This window comes from Miniopterus schreibersii, assembly GCF_964146895.1.
Source record: "Miniopterus schreibersii genome assembly, chromosome: 1".
In the NCBI taxonomy this organism is placed as follows: Eukaryota; Metazoa; Chordata; class Mammalia; order Chiroptera; family Miniopteridae; genus Miniopterus; species Miniopterus schreibersii.
In genome coordinates this window covers 198,420,009-198,435,365 of record NC_138101.1, presented here as the reverse complement: position 1 = coordinate 198,435,365, position 15,357 = coordinate 198,420,009, and the positions used below count along the sequence as shown (strand labels likewise).

At 54.2% G+C, this 15,357-nt stretch overlaps 1 protein-coding gene across 6 annotated transcripts in view; it reads right to left on the bottom strand.

Moving 5' to 3' along the window:
* The window catches only part of EVL (Enah/Vasp-like), a 99,200-nt gene that overhangs the window by 23,768 nt on the left and 60,075 nt on the right, over positions 1 to 15,357 (bottom strand). The gene's annotated exons all lie outside the window — the stretch shown is intronic.

The window sequence follows — 15,357 nt, the reverse complement described above, 5'->3', positions numbered from 1 at the left end:
GTTGCCTAGTGCCCCCTTGCCGGTCCTTACTACCGAGCATAGGCTCCCAGTGGCCAATGTGTGGAGCATTCTGATTAATCTGGACCAGCAGAGCCAGCTGATGTGTCACCCACTGCAGCCCTGTAGGAGATCGTCCCCTGGGCCCAACAGTTTCAGTGCAACCCCATGGTGACAGATGGCTACAGCTGCATCTAAGAGGCCAGTGTCTGCCTGACCTGCAGGCCTGGGAGGTCAGTGTGCAGAGGCAGAGGCTGTAGTTCAGTGGCGCTAAAGCCCAAGGCCACAGTCAAAAGTGCCTGCGGCCCTGCCCCAGCACCCACATGGTGCGCTAGAGAAAAGGCCTTTCCACGTGACAATGATGGCAGGAGGCCAGTTGTGCCCCCCGAGTGCTAGTGAGCAGCACCCCTCCCAGGTTCCTCCTTGTCCAGAGGGGTCCTGAGGCCCAGATAAAGGGAGGACCACATCCTAAACAGTGGGTGAGCAGCTAGAACCCAGGTCTCCTAGCTTTTAGGCCAGGACACTGCCAGCCAGCCCACTTGGTCCCCCTGAGGCTGTGGTCCTCAGGCCAGTTGGTTTCCTAGTAAAATAGTTTCTCTTTCCTAATAAGGTCACTTCAGGACACCCAACAAACCTTGAAAACAATCTGAAACAGAATCAAGTGCAATAAAAATCTGTCACGTGTGTGACAATGCTCCTGTGCATCAGTTTTTGTGATTAATCTGCTCAACTATCCAAGGCAGGGCCCATAAGACCTATTTTACAGGTGGGGAAACTGAGGCTTAGGAAGGATGAGTAACTTGCCCAAGGCCACATGCGTCTCCAGGAGCCCACATGTCCCGATGCCCAGTCTGCCTGCTGCTGCTTCTGCCCACCCCTCCTGTGAGGCCTCAGTGCAAACAGCATCCAAGCCCTCTGACAGGTCAACGGCAGGTGCTTGGCCTCAAGAGCTAGAGCGCACCACCCATCCCACCCCCCCCACCCCCAGCAGCTGGGGCGGAATGAGGTCCTGGGGAGCAGGAAGGAGAGGGAGAGCCCGTCACCTACAGTTCACTCTGCAAAGCACGGTGCAGTCGCAGTGGCAGAAGCAGAAGCAGTGGAAGGTCCACTCCCTGCTGACCATTACGGGCAGGCCCCTGGGCGCAGTCCGGGAGGCGCGCTCCTCGCATCCTGCCACTTACCTCTCCTTCCTCAGCTGCCTGGCTCCTGCAGTGGGAAACCGATCCGCGGGCGCCCGTCAGATGGGCTTCACGCTTCAATGTTTAATGCGGCTTCCCAGCTAACCTATCAGAACCCTCTTGCCTACCTGACTCCAGAGAGCACTGGGGGCCCAGGGAGGGTCTGCCAGAGGATACCTACTGCCACTGCTCTCCTCCTGTCCCCTGTGGGCGATGGGCTGAGACAGGGTGGGTGCAGAGCCAGAAGGGAACAGGTGACCTGCCAAAGAAAGAACCCTGGGCACTGTTCATCTTGGCCACCCGTTCCGCCCAGGCATCCCTGTGGCTGTTCCTTGGTGTTCCTTTCCTCAGCATCATGCTGCTCTCTTACCCTGCTCTTGCTAGTTTTTTTTTTTACCAGCCTGACCAGCTCCAAGGCCGGCAGGAAATGGACCCTTCAACTTGCCAGCAAGCTTACTGTCACCACACCTGTGGATGCAGAGGCCGGCACAGTGGCCATTCCTTCTGCGGGAAGCTCAGTTGCACGGCCTTAACAGGCAAACCTGCAGGACCCACAGGAGTTACTTAGGGCCCAGGCTGGGCCTCTGCCCCATGGAGCACTCTCTGTCCTCTCCTGTCCACCTGTTCTGCCGCAGCATCCTGCTCCTTTGTGTCCCAAGGATTGTGCTCACTGCCCACACTGGAGCTGCTGTTTACTCCCCTGAACTGTGGGCCTTGAGGGCGAAGTCCACGCCTGACCCTCCTCTGGACCCCAGCACCCTGCTCAGGGCCTGGCACAAAGTGCACAGAGAAAAGCTGTGGGACACGCCCAAACTCGGCATCACCCCCAGCTCTGTCAGAAACCCAAGTCAGCACCTTTTCACAAAAGCAATGGCTGCTTTGTAGTCCTGCTGTGGTTTCTCCTGCTCTCCGCCCTCTACCTGTCCCCAGGAGATGCTGTTTCTCCCACAAGCTGTCAGGTCACCTTCTCTGTTCTGCCTAGATCCCTGACCCATGCTCTCTTACTGGGAGGCCTTCCAACAGCACGCAGCTGGTCTCTGCCTCAGTCTTGTGACTCTGAGCCCATGCTCTCACACGGAACACCAGAAAGCACAGTGCCTCCATGCTGCTCCCCAGCCAGGAAGCTAGTGGGTCCCCCGGAAACCCTTACTTTAGGACCTGAGGCCCCCTACATGCTGACTTGCCTGACCCAGCCCCCAGCCCCTCTGTCCCTACTAGTAACCTGCTTGGGCTAGGCACTGTCTCCCTTACAGTCATCTCTTGTGGATACCAACTGTTCCCTCTTCACCTCCCTGGACTAAAACGCAAAAGTGCAAAATATGCAGGAATGTGTAAGGTACAAGACCGGACTTCAAAGGAATTTGGAGACTCCCTACTTGCTGCCTGGGAAGGGCATCTGAGGCTGGCACTTCCTCTCCCTGACTCGGGGCTCACACAGGTCCTGCCTGTCCAAATCCTTTCCCAGACAATCAGCACATTGACTCTAGTAGGTTTTGCACCCTGGGCAGCTGGTCACTTTCCCCGCAGGGCTGCGCTGGGGAGGAAGCATCAGGTACTGGCAGCAGCAGCGCTCACCATTTACTGACTGCTCACCAGGCTTCAGGCGCTGTTCTGAGCACGTGGACTTGAAGCCACTTAGAGCTACACTGAGTCCTGGCTCTGTCAGTTACTCTTTGACCTTGGGCACGTTGCTGAACCTCTTTAACTCTGTTTTCCTGTCTGAAAATTAACAAAAGCACCACCTGTCTTGGCATGTGGGTCGATGACACAGTGATTAGCCCAGAACAGACACAGCGCAACTCAACGACGCCTGTCTCTCTCCCCGTTAGGTAGTTCTAAGTGATCAGCACTTTAAAGTAAATACTATCTACTAAATTCTCATCACACATCCCATGAAGGGGCCAGGAGTGGTGTTATCATTATCCACCGGGCCACGGATGCCCTGAGAGATGAAAAACTTGCCTGCATCAAATTAGTGACTGTTGGAACCAGAACCAGGCCCTGCAGCCTCCAATCAATCCCACGCTGTCAACATTAGCTTCCTCTGACTCTTCAGAGGCCACCTCTACAATGGATTCTGTTGTGAAAACTGCCCAAAGGAGAGGCCTCAGGAGCAGTATCCGGTGGTCAGAAATCCAACTCAAGACCTGCCCGGCATCAACGGACCACTTCTGCTTCCAAGAGCAGTACAGGTGTATGTTAGGAAAAGGCCACTGGGGAAACTGAAGGTGAAGTTGTAACCAAGCCTAGGATGGGGGCTCAGCAGATCCCCGTGTTAATTCTCCATCACTTCTGACCAGGGGAGCCGTGCTGGATGAGATCACAGACTTTCCTGCCCTCCCAGGTGGGTAGCACCCACCCTACCAGGGCTCAGACCTGGTGAGCTGCCCCAACTCTAGCTGCTGGACACCGCAGGAGGATAGTAAGGACATTTCAACATCGGTGTTTGCAAAAAGGAGTCAGGAGGGATGAGTGCTATGGAGATCAGGCAGCTAGAGGATCTGAACCCCGGTTCTGCTGGAGCCCGACGTTCTGAGCCAGTTTCTCCATCTCTAAGATGAGAGTCTCGGCTGATAGGACCCCTAAGACCCTTTTTCACACCACAAGCCTATGAATTTGTTAATGAAACGTATTTGTTTCTTTAACAAGTACTTATTTCCAATTTTTTACTCAGATGGAGGGAAGCAATGCAGGGAAGTTATTCCCAGGCCAGATCTGAGACGCCCTGTAAAGTATGCTGGCCACTACTGCCTCTGATGCAGAGGCCAGTCTACTCCTGCCCTCTGCTTCTGAGCTAGAACGGCCCTTCCACCTCGGGGTGGGCACCCGAACAGCGTGGCATGCTCTGGGGGTATGTGGAGAAACAGGGAGAGCACTGACCATCTCTCTAGGGGGAGAGTTCTACTGAATGGCAGGTAAGTCAGAACGGAAATATTCATAGGGCAGGGAATAAAATCTGCATGAGTTTTCACAAGACTTCAAGGACTCTGGAGACCGGGGTCACTTTAGGTCCCACACACAGCAGACAGGGTACAGGCAGGCCACTCGACACACTCCGGGCAGAGCCCTAGGTGAGCATACTCAACTGCGGCTGCTCTCCAGTGGGCTGCCTGCCTTTTCCTGACACGTCTGTTCCTTCCCTGACTTCCTCTGGTGGCTCCCCGCCTGTGATGCGGCATGTTCCACCTCTGCCTGCTCAGGGGCCTCCTGGAGCCCCTCTGCGATGTGCTCAGGGACAGTGCCCCCTCCAAGCCCTGCCTTTTACTAGCTGGGAAGGTGCTTGTCTACTGCTTGTCTACTGTGACAGTGAACAAAAAAGAATTTCCCTATATGCAGGCTTCATGGCACCATGTCCAATTCTCAAACCAATCTGACAGGCTGTATCGCTCCACAAAATGGATCAGAAGACGGAGTCTCAGAGGCATGAATCACCCGTCTGACCAGCAGTAAAGCCAGGTCTGCAGGAACTCTTCCAATGATATCTTTCTGCCACCCAAACAGGGCATGGTGTTTCTCTGAAGTGGGAGCAGGCAAGGGTGCCACCCACGCACAGTGCAGGCCATTGCTGACTCTGTTTAGGAAGAAGTCGTGGCTGTAGGACATGGCTGGGTGGGGAGGAAGGGCGTCAAAAAGTGGCAGGCAGGACCCATGCTCTAAGCCCTGGCAGGAGCCACAGTTCTGGGGCAGGGACACCAGGCTATGGAGGCCTCAGGCCTCGCGGGCTCCTTCCTCACAGGTCCAGGGGGAAAGTCCAGGCCCTAGAATATTACACTCAAGGCTGCACTTCAATACCTATTCCTGCCTGCTGCTGAAACTTCACCCATCCTCTATGCCACCCAGGATGGGCAGTGCCCTGTGAATGGCGACAGGCTCAGACAGCCTCTGTGTGCGGCTGCCCCGTGGACTCCTCCTCTGTCTTCTCCAACTACCAAATTTCTCCCCATCCTGTAACCCAGCTTGGGCATGCCCGGCCCAGAGGCTTTCCTGACAGCCCTGCTGCCAGGCTCCTCCCAGGCCCCCACAGGCCCCGTCCTCCCTCGTCACAGCGCCTGTCACACTGTCCTTCAAGTCTCTTCCTCGCCTGACTGTGCTCTGTGAATGCAGGAACCATGTCCCTGTGGGCTGGTGCCCAGCCCCAAGCAGACGCTCAGTCAAGGTGCTCATTCACCCATCACACAGGGACCACCGAGTGAGGCACAGGGACACTGCTGTGGACACTGCTCCCTGGACTCAGGTTCTGGAGGAGATGAGGAAGAATACATGTGGGGAAGAGACCTGGAGTGGCAGGTATGCGGGTCTGACCTCTCCGATTAGGTGACGAGTGAGCAGAGGAAAGAGCATCCTAGTCAGAAGGGACACTGGGTGTGCAGGCCCCGAGCCAGGGGCCTGCATGGCTGGTGTGGCTGGAAGTGGGTGAGGCAGAGTGGGGAGGACATGAGTCAGGAAGCAGTCAGGGCCAGGTAGGTCCCCCAGGCCTTGGTGAGGATGTGGATGTGACGCTGCTCCAACCAATGGAGCCCCCAGCCGGAGCAGACCTGCTCCTCTTTTCAAGGAGCAGGGAACTAGCCCTGGGTGTCACCGCCTCTTCCCTCACCAGCTGTGACTCTGGCCCTGTGGAAGGGTGAGGTCCTGGGACACTGTCTCGGGACTGGGTGCTCCAGCAACAGCCTGACTTCTTATGGTGCTGACCGCTTAGAAAGCCGTCCCATCTATTCCAGCACCTCAGCCTCACACCTTCGTGGGTGCTTAGTAAGTCCAGTTTAAAGATGAGGAGACTAAGGCTCGCTCGGGTGGTGAAATGCTTGCTCAAGTCTTCACAGAGCTATGCTTACAGCTGGGAGCACCCTGGCACCTGCCCCCGGAGTCTGTGTCATCCTGTCAGTCACCTGTACTGCCCACAGCTGCTCATCACGCCCAGCCCGTCGCGCAGTAGGCTGGCCGGGCGAGGCGCGTTCCCTCAGGGACCATTCGTATCTCGGGCCCTGACTGGGCGTGGTGTCCAGGCCGCTCTACAGAAAACTGGAAGCCCCGGAGACACCTTCCACTTAGTGCCAGGGAGCCAATCCTGCCAATCACGGCCGGTGGAGGGGCCTTCTCCAGGACGGAAGTGCAAGCAGCTGGTATTCTTTCCAGGAAGGTAACACGGCAGCAGGATGCTCAGAAGTTAGGGGTCTCCAGGAGGGACGCAGAGTCCATCAATGTGCAGAGGGAGACCCCCAAGGGTCAGACAGAGCCTCTCCTGGGATCTTTCCAAGCCACCAAGATCTGCTTGTACCACCAGAATCCTCCTTACGATCGGTCCTCCCCGCCTGCCCTCAGTCCTGCAGGCCTGGGACAGGCCCCGCTTCCCTCACCATCTCAGGCCCCGCAGCCCGCCATCCTGTATCCCAAACCATGGGCTGCTGGCACCACCTCAGGAGCTGATATGGTTAACTTTCAAATATTAATACAAGGAGTAACTTCAAATAGCTACAGTAATTTACAGGTGACAAAGAACTGTCACAAACACCATCTCCTGCCATCCTCACAACAACCCTGTGAGGTAGGTATGACTAACCCATTGCACAAATGGGGAAATGGAGTCTCAGGAAGGCAGTGACTTGTCTGAGGGCAAACCCTTGAACAAGTTGTACCTGAACTGAGGTCTGAGTCCATGTCTGATGCACGTACCTCAGAGCCAGCTGCAGCTGCAGGTCCGCGAACACAAGGCTGCTGGCTGGGGCGGGCGTGCTCCTTTGTCAGGGGTGGTGCGATGCGAGTTGGGCCAAGGTGACGGGTGCGATTTCTGTGTGAGACAATTCCATTTGCCATGTCCCTCAATCACAGATAGCACCCCTCACCTCATGCCCAGGTTCACAGGCTTGCGACTGGTGTTGCTTCAGGACTGTCGCCTTGGTCTGCAGAGGATGGGGTGACGAAAGGAAGCGCCAGGCGTGCGAACACATGAAATGGACACGGGAACAAACAGTGAGCCCCCCTCACCAAACACCCAGGATGTGGCAGCCTTTCTTCAGGGCGCCTGCCCTCGAGGGGTTCACAGTCTAAAAAGCAAACCACGAGTCCCAACCCACTGGATGCCAGTGTTGGGAGTGAGGGCAGGCGGGAAGGGTACCCGGAGCGGGGAGCACAGCACCCAGGATGGGGATCTTGGCCTGCCTGTGTGGTTTGGCACAGGGCAGGGGGAGGACTGATGTGAGGCCGGAGCCAGGCCATGAAGGGCCTGATGGGAACTACCTTGGTTCTTTACAAAGGTCACATCAGAAGTGCGAGCAGAGAAGACAGTGTGAAGGGGGGAAAAGAGGATGATCAGTTAGGGTCCTGCTCCAACCCTTCGGGGGGAGCTAATGAGTATATGGGATTGAGGTGGTGTAGCCCCAGTACAGGGCTGGGCCTGGCCTCAGAGCCCTGAGACCCGGCAAGCCTGGGGTCTTGGTTTGCTCACCCGCCTGGCATGGGTGCAGCAAAAGCCCACAGGCTAGATCAAGTGCTGGTTCCTGAAGGACCTGAGGCCTGACTGGACTCCCATGCTGGACAAAAGGACCACCCAGTGGTGCGAATCATAATGATGGAAGCACAGGTAAAGCACGTGGGGTGCAGGGAGGGGCTCCTGTCATGTAGCTGGAAAGGCTTCACCTAGGAGCAAGTTCTGAGAGCAGGAGTGGGGGGGCATGAAGGTGTGGGGCGACCTGAGAGGGGATGGTGGGGGGGGCATTCTTCAAAGTGGCCCTGTGCCCCGTGAGACTTGGCCAAGAGGCGAATGAGGGCCTGCCGGACCCCACAGTGATCTCTGGGCAGAGGCTGCGCCAGCCCCAGCCCCAGCCCCAGCCCCAGCCCCAGCCCCAGCCCCAGCCCCAGCCCCAGCCCCAGCCCCAGCCCGCCTGGCGCTCAGGAAGTGGCCACTAGAGGGAAGTCAGGAGCAGAGGAGTGGTGCTGGGCCTGCTCCCGGTCAGGGTGACAGCCCAGGACTCCTTTGTCTTTAGGAGAAAAAGGCAGCCAAATTTCAAGAAAGGCTTACAGGAAGCAAACTCAGCATGACTCTGAGCCTCTGAGGGGACCAAGGTGAGGAACTAGGTGTCTGGGCAGGAGTCCTACCTGGGCGTGGGTTATGGGGACACTGGAAAAGGTGGGAAAATATCTTTCACCCCACCCAGGACAGTCACATCTTGAAACATACTGATGACGTTATGACAAGCAAACCATGCGAGAACGGCTGCACTGTTCAACTCCAGGCTGCTGGAAATAAACACATCACTGGGTGTTTTCAGTCACCCAAGTGACTCCGCTAAGCCACCAAGTGTTCCTTCTGTTTTTTTTCTCAGAGCCCAATGGGTAACATGAAGTGAAACAATTCTGGCTGCACTAGGGCATGGACCCTTGGACTCCTCAAAATGACCAGTTTGAAATTCACTGCATTCACCCCAAAGCTGGAAATGAAGGTGCCTTTGTACTGCTTCTGCTCCTGCCCTGCCCAGCCCCCCACACTAGCTTTAGCACCCTGAGGCTCCCACAACTAATCGCGCGCATGCCTGGCTAAGGTCTCAGAAGGAAATCCACGTCCCGCAATGAGGTATTAACTGGCCGAGGCTGCCCTGCCATCAGCACTATGGTTTGCTGCACACCTATGGCATCATTTGAGATAAACATCATGATGTCATTTTACAGACAGGAAACTGAGGCTTGGAGAGAGTCCTGCCCAGGATCAGCCAGCCTATCTGCAACAGCCAGGTGGCTCTGACTCCGACCCTGTGAGTGAACTTCGTGCTACTGTCCAGCGGCCAGTGCTGCTCAGAAGTCCAGGCGCTGGGACATGTACTCCAGCACCTCCTGCCCTCCAGCCCTGGGTACCATGGGCCTACGAGATGTGTCCATGGGCCCAGGCCCCAGTGCTCTGAGCTGACAGCCTATTGTATGCTGTGGAGGGGCTCTAGGGCCTTCTCTCCACTCTCCCCGACACACTCAGGCTTGGTCACAACCTGAAATGTGCCAGCTCCCGTCACTCCCAGTCACCTCCCGGGAGTATCTATGACAGTGATGATTGGGGTCTGCTGGATCTTCTGATCTGGAAAGCGTTCCGTGGGGTGTAGTGGGAGCTCTGCCCTCCTGGAACAATGGAGATGGTTCTACCACCAGAGCAGGAAGTTTTCAGAGAACTCAAGTAGTTTCAGAGAAGACTACTGGATCTGGGAGCAAAGCTGGGCAGGGCAAGGCAGCTGAAGGAAACCAGCTGTACTTATAGAACACCAACAAGGTGCTTCATACAGGTATTGTCAGGTAACCCTCCAACCATCAATATGTGATCCTACACACATTTTACACACAAAGTGACTTGCTCAGGGCCACAATGCTTGTAAGTGGTAGAGCAGGAATTTCCCCACATGTGGAGAGTGGAGCACCCAGAGGTACAGATGCTTAAGTCTTTCCCCACACCTTGCCCATGCATCTTGAGTTATATCCTTTACAACAAACCAGTGATCTAGTAAGTAAAATGCCTTTCTGAGCTCTGTGAACCACTCTAGTAAATCAACTGAACCCCAGGAGGGGGCCGTGGGAACCTCCGGTTTACAGCGTGGTGGTCAGAAGCACAGGGGAAAGCCTGGATCTGTGACTGGCATCTGAAGTAAGCGGGGTGGAGGGGAGGGGCAGTCTGTGAGACTGAGCCCTCAACCTCAGGAAACCCACACTCTGGTTTCAAAAGTGAGGTGAGGAGGGCAGAGGGAACCTGGGAGGAGGGAGCACCCTTAGCATCATGTTGCTTCTCGGAGTCTGGTTGGAGGAGGAACGGTGTTCTTACCCCAGCATCTCTTACAGATGGGGCCACGCCGGAACCCCTCTCAGGCTCTGTGTTCCCGGCTGTGAGACAGGCAGACACGGTGTATCTACCTACCCGGCTCTGTCACATGATGTTCAAATGAGATCACAGATGTGACGCCAGAAGGGACCAGTCTGATTGTCCCAGAACCTCCAGTCCATCCTTCCAGACACAATGACCCCTTTGCATGACAAACATTTTGGAATGCTCCCTGCATTATCTGGAAGTGAAATTCATGGGTTATATAACCTACATACATAAATTAGAAGAGCTATTGCCTTGCGTGCACTGTGCAGGTGAGATAAGGACGACTCTGTAATAACCTACAGTGCACATGCCACAGCTCAGGCACCAGGAGACAGGGTGCACCTGCTCACGGGACACTGAGGCTGCAACATTGCACCTGTCACAGGCGCACATGCTCGCAGGACGCCACAGCTGCAACACTGCTCATGTCACAGGCGCACCTGTTCGCAGGACGCCAAGGCTGCAGAGACTCGGTAAAGGGAGTTGTGTGGATGATGACAAACCTCACGAGCAATAACGCTTCCAAAGCAGAAAACAATTTCCTTTTGAAGTACATGGTAGTTGCATTCCCAGATTTAGCACATATTAAAAAAACAAGGGAAATGCTTTTCTTAAAACAGAGTTCCGCTCTGGCTCAGGTAATTAAGTCTTTCTCCTCCATGTGCTGGGGGGATACGCAAAACAAGACTTCACGGTGCACGTTGCCCAGCACACTTCAGCATATCCAGCACCCCTCTGTCCCTGGTGGACATCCCCATGCCGTACCTGCTAAGAACTTCCTGTCTAGTGCAGCCCCAGTGCCTACCAGGAGGTAAAACGTGCTTGAAGCCATGTGTGGAGTGGCTAATGGGCCGAGAACCCGACTCCTGACCTCCAGGCTGGGCTCTTCCCACCGACTTGAATGAACACCCGGAGGGCTGAACTGCCCCGGAGATTTCAGTCACTGGCAGGGAAGTCATGCACCTCAGTTGCTGGGACTTGGCCAAGCCACCACTGCCCCTCACACCTATGCTATGCTGTCTGCCTCGGAAGCCTTCCTTACCTGTTAGCTCCTCATACTCTCATTTTGAGGCAGACAATACCCCATCTTACAGATGAAGAAAATGAGACCCAGACAGTGGCAGTGATTTCCCCGGGCCACGTGTGCCCACCAGCATCGCGTCTGGTAACTCCCTCACCGAGGCCTCTTCCCAACCTGCAGATGCAGCTCACCCGAGCAAATGGGAAGGGTTATGACTGGACCCCCACCTGGTCAGGGCCCTGGAGGACAGGTGGACAACACAGACACCACTTTACAGCAGCTCAGAGGAAGGGAGGAGTGTCTGTATCTGTCACTTAGCCTGAAACACACCCCATGGTGCCAGACCGCCTCCATGCATTTGCCAAGGGAAATAGGAGATCCTTTGACATCAGAGGACGCACAGACTCTGGAGTGGGAAATCACACAGGTGTCACTAAAGGTGTGAGAAGTCTGCATTCCTCCATGCTCTACTGCACTTAAACTACTGCTGAAAATAAGGGAAAAATGAGATTGCTATTAATGTCTGCAAAATGTTCACCCACACTAGTACACCAAAATGCAGATTAAAATGATGTGTTTTCCCTTCTCTTATGTTTACCAGGGTTGACTAGAGTACTCACGCCTGGTGCTGGGGAAGGCTCAGCAGAGCATAAGCCAGTACACTCATTCCAGAAGGCATCTGGGCAAGGTATATGATAACCTTAAAATGTATACATTGTTTGACTCAGAAATATGCCCAAGGATAACTGGACAAGTGTGCAAAGATGAACGTACAAAATATAAAGCGTACATTCAAATACACATATAAACATACGAGAGAGCCCTCTATTCCATGAATGTAACAGTGAAAATCTACACGTTTAAAAGCAGAAGACTGGTTACCTTATAGTATCTCTTTATACAACAGTCAACACCATTCTCTGGCCACTTAAATGGTGTGGTGACCTGCTTTCCTGGACACAAAAAAACATTCATACCTTAGTGCTGAGGAAAGCAGGTTAGAAGACCGTATGTAGAGCCTGTTTCTGGGAAACAGCTCTTCATTCACATAACACATGTGTCTGGGAGGATATGAAGTGTTACTAGCTATCTCTGGGTTATAGGAGTGGAAGTACTTCTGTTTGTCTGTCTGTGTTTCTTGTTTTTCAATAACAAAAGAGGGTGCCTCACTCCATGACCACGGATGACGTGGGAGCCTGCCTCCTTCATGTGCAGGGTACAGGGCATCTGCTGCTCCAGGTTCTTCACAGTCTTACCTGCTCCTAGCTATGGTCACAGTGACAACATCAGAAAATCAGATCTTAAGGGTCAAATGCCTGTCTCTGCCATGTGGAAGTTAGGCAGCAAAACATTCCTGTGTGCCCACTCTCTCTCTAGACTGTGCTGGGAATCTTGGCCCGACAGTGGCTTCACTAGGCTGAGAGGCAGAGAGGAACAACGATAGACACATATCACAGCCTCCGCCTGTCCTCAGCAGGCAGATGCACTACCTGTGTGAGTGAGTTCTGGGCTTGGATTCCCACTAATTCTCTGGCTGTGGAATTGCAGGGAAGTCACTTCCCTCTCTGAGTCCTGGCTTCCTAACCTAGTGGTGTTACTTGGGGACTTGTCTCCAGGGTTGTGGGGAGGCTCAGGTAAGAGAAGGGGGAGGGAAAGCTGTTCAGCACTAAGTCTCCGCACCTGTGACTGTCTGAGTTGCTTTCAGGTTCGTATCTCAGCGTCTCATGTCTGGCAGGTTCAGAAACCCGGAGGTGGCCACAGTTGTGTCTGCCCCCACACGAGGATGAAGACATGGGAATGCTGAGCAAGACACAGCCCACGGAGACACTGAGCTTAGAAAAGACCATGACCCGAAGGCTCAAGCCCCCAGAGCCCTGGAACCTTCTCCACACCTTTGTAAGAGGGACTCAGGACCATACTTCACATAAGAACATGGAAGCTCACAGAAGATAACCACATTTAACAAGACCAAAATGGGAAGAACCAATGTAATTTGTGCCCTTAGGACACACTGGGCACTATTCGCCAAGTGCTTTGTAACATTTCAAATCTAACCTTCACAACAACCCTAGGGAGTGGGGTTAACGAGCCCAAGGCCACAGGTGGCAGAGGCTGAATATAAGATCCAGCTGCCCCCAAACAAATGCTTTTCCCACTACAGCAGACTGCCTTCCACCAAAGGAGGGAAGGGGGCACTTTCTTGCTGGGGGACTTAACAGAAAACGTCACAATGAGTTGGCAGCAGGGCTGTGTGCAGCAGCTGGTGGGGCAGAGGCTGCCTGTGCCAGTTCAGCACTGAAGGCTGAACCACAACAGCAGGGAGGCTGGATCAGCGTGCACAGCTGCACCAGGGAGTCGCACCTGCAGTGACAGGAACCAACCACAGAGATGCAGTGTTGAGTGGAAGAAACTGCATGGAGCGCACACGCAGTGAAGTTCAAACACCTGCAAAACCGTGTGCCACAGACTCAACATGTGGTTGTCCTGGTGCACATGTGTAGAAGCCCCCAGCTGCCACCTCAGACCTGTGCACCCACCATCCACAGGCTCTGCTCAGGTGAAGGAAAAGCATAGCTCTCAGTGGGCCCAGGGCCCCTCCACCAGAGCCTGCCCACCCGCAGAGGCAGACCAGCCACGGACAATGGGCCCAGACAGGCACCCGCTACTCAGGACGCAATTGTGCAACCAGGCCACTCACACTGACCACACACCCCAAACCAGCTGGTGACCCCACCCCACCCCACCCCACCAAAGACATCCCTTCAACCAGTGGAGGAGGTCTGGGCCCCAAATCCGAGGTCCTGACACGGGTAAGTTAGTTCTTTCTAAAGGGTCACAGGTTTCCTAGTGGACACGAGGTGTGTTAACCATTTCCCTGTGACTGGAGAGTTTAATAAAGTGACTAGACGTTTTATTTCGTTTAAGTGGTCGCTTTGAGAGTTAGTTGTCCAATTTGATTAAAACGTTTTCCTTGTGTTTTGCCCTCAGCGCACCCAGGTGTACAGATGAAGCAAAACTGAGCTCTTGCATCTCGGGGCAGGTGACGGAGGTCAAGTCGGAACTGGAAACCCAGCTCACTTTACGGCGAGGCTCACGGCTCTTGGGTTGAAAAAGTTTAATGGATATTTATATGCCTACAATGTTTCAGGCCCTGTGCTAGTCACTCCACGTGCTGTGGGTGAGCAGCTTTCCTACCACACACCCCAAGTTCACAGCAGACAATCCACACACCTTGGAGCCAGTCCATGGAGGGAGAGCCCTCTGTAAGCACCTGTTCTGTGTGTGACCTGTGGGAAGCATACTCAAAACAAGCCCTTTATTTACTTAAAAACCTTCTGTAGGGTTTAAACTGGATCACACAGCTGCAGTACATCAAGACAAGAGATGTTGAAAAGCTGCCTCCCCCCTGGTTCTAAGTACCACGTCTCCCCACTTCCTACCCCAGCAACAGCAGTGACAGAAACAATACCCACAATACTAACATGGGGGGTCGATACGTACCAGGCAGCTAAATATTTTACATTCTAGCTTATAAAAATAACCCCATGCCACCCCGCATTTCACAGATAAGGAAATGAAGCTGAGAGGAATGCCGTCCCTTGTCCCAGAGCCCCTCAGCAGAACCAGGACTCATGCCCAGCAGTGGTCCACAGGCTTTTTTTAAACTACCAGGCTCCCCAAGATCCTAGCCAAGTGCAGGACCGTACTCGTGGCCACTGAGTCACCCACGCCCTGGAAAGCCCCCACCCTCCCTCTGCTAACGCTGCAAATTTCCAAAAAAAGCCACATGTACTTTTGCTCACTGCTCTAACGGCCCTGCTTATGAACTTTTGCTAGCAATCCTCTCCCTTCCCACTGTCTGCACCAAGTACCAAGAGCACCCAAGTCTTCCAGGTCTGTGGGCCTTTCACTATGAGTCCCCCCACCTTCTGGCTTCCTTCCCAGCCCCTGCCCTAGTGCACCCTAGTGCACACACGCCGAACTTCTATGCCCAGGTGCCTTTTATGTGCTGCTCCCTCTGCCCGTGGCCCACGCTGACCTCTGCCTTGTGACCTCCTCCCCCTTCAAATGTCACCACCCGTCGAAGCCTCCCTGGCAGCCCAGATAGGCAGTTACTTGCCTCCCTTCCTGTGTTCCCCAAGGACCCTGCTCACACCTTATCAGAGCACTTAGCCCAGGACAGTGTAATTAGTGCAACTGGCAGGTTATGACTCATCTATTCATTTCTTGTATATTCTACCTATTAGGTTCTTACATTTGGTCAATACTTAGTAAAAGTTTGTTAGGCTTAAGTAACTGAATTCAAGAATACATGGCTGCTCGAT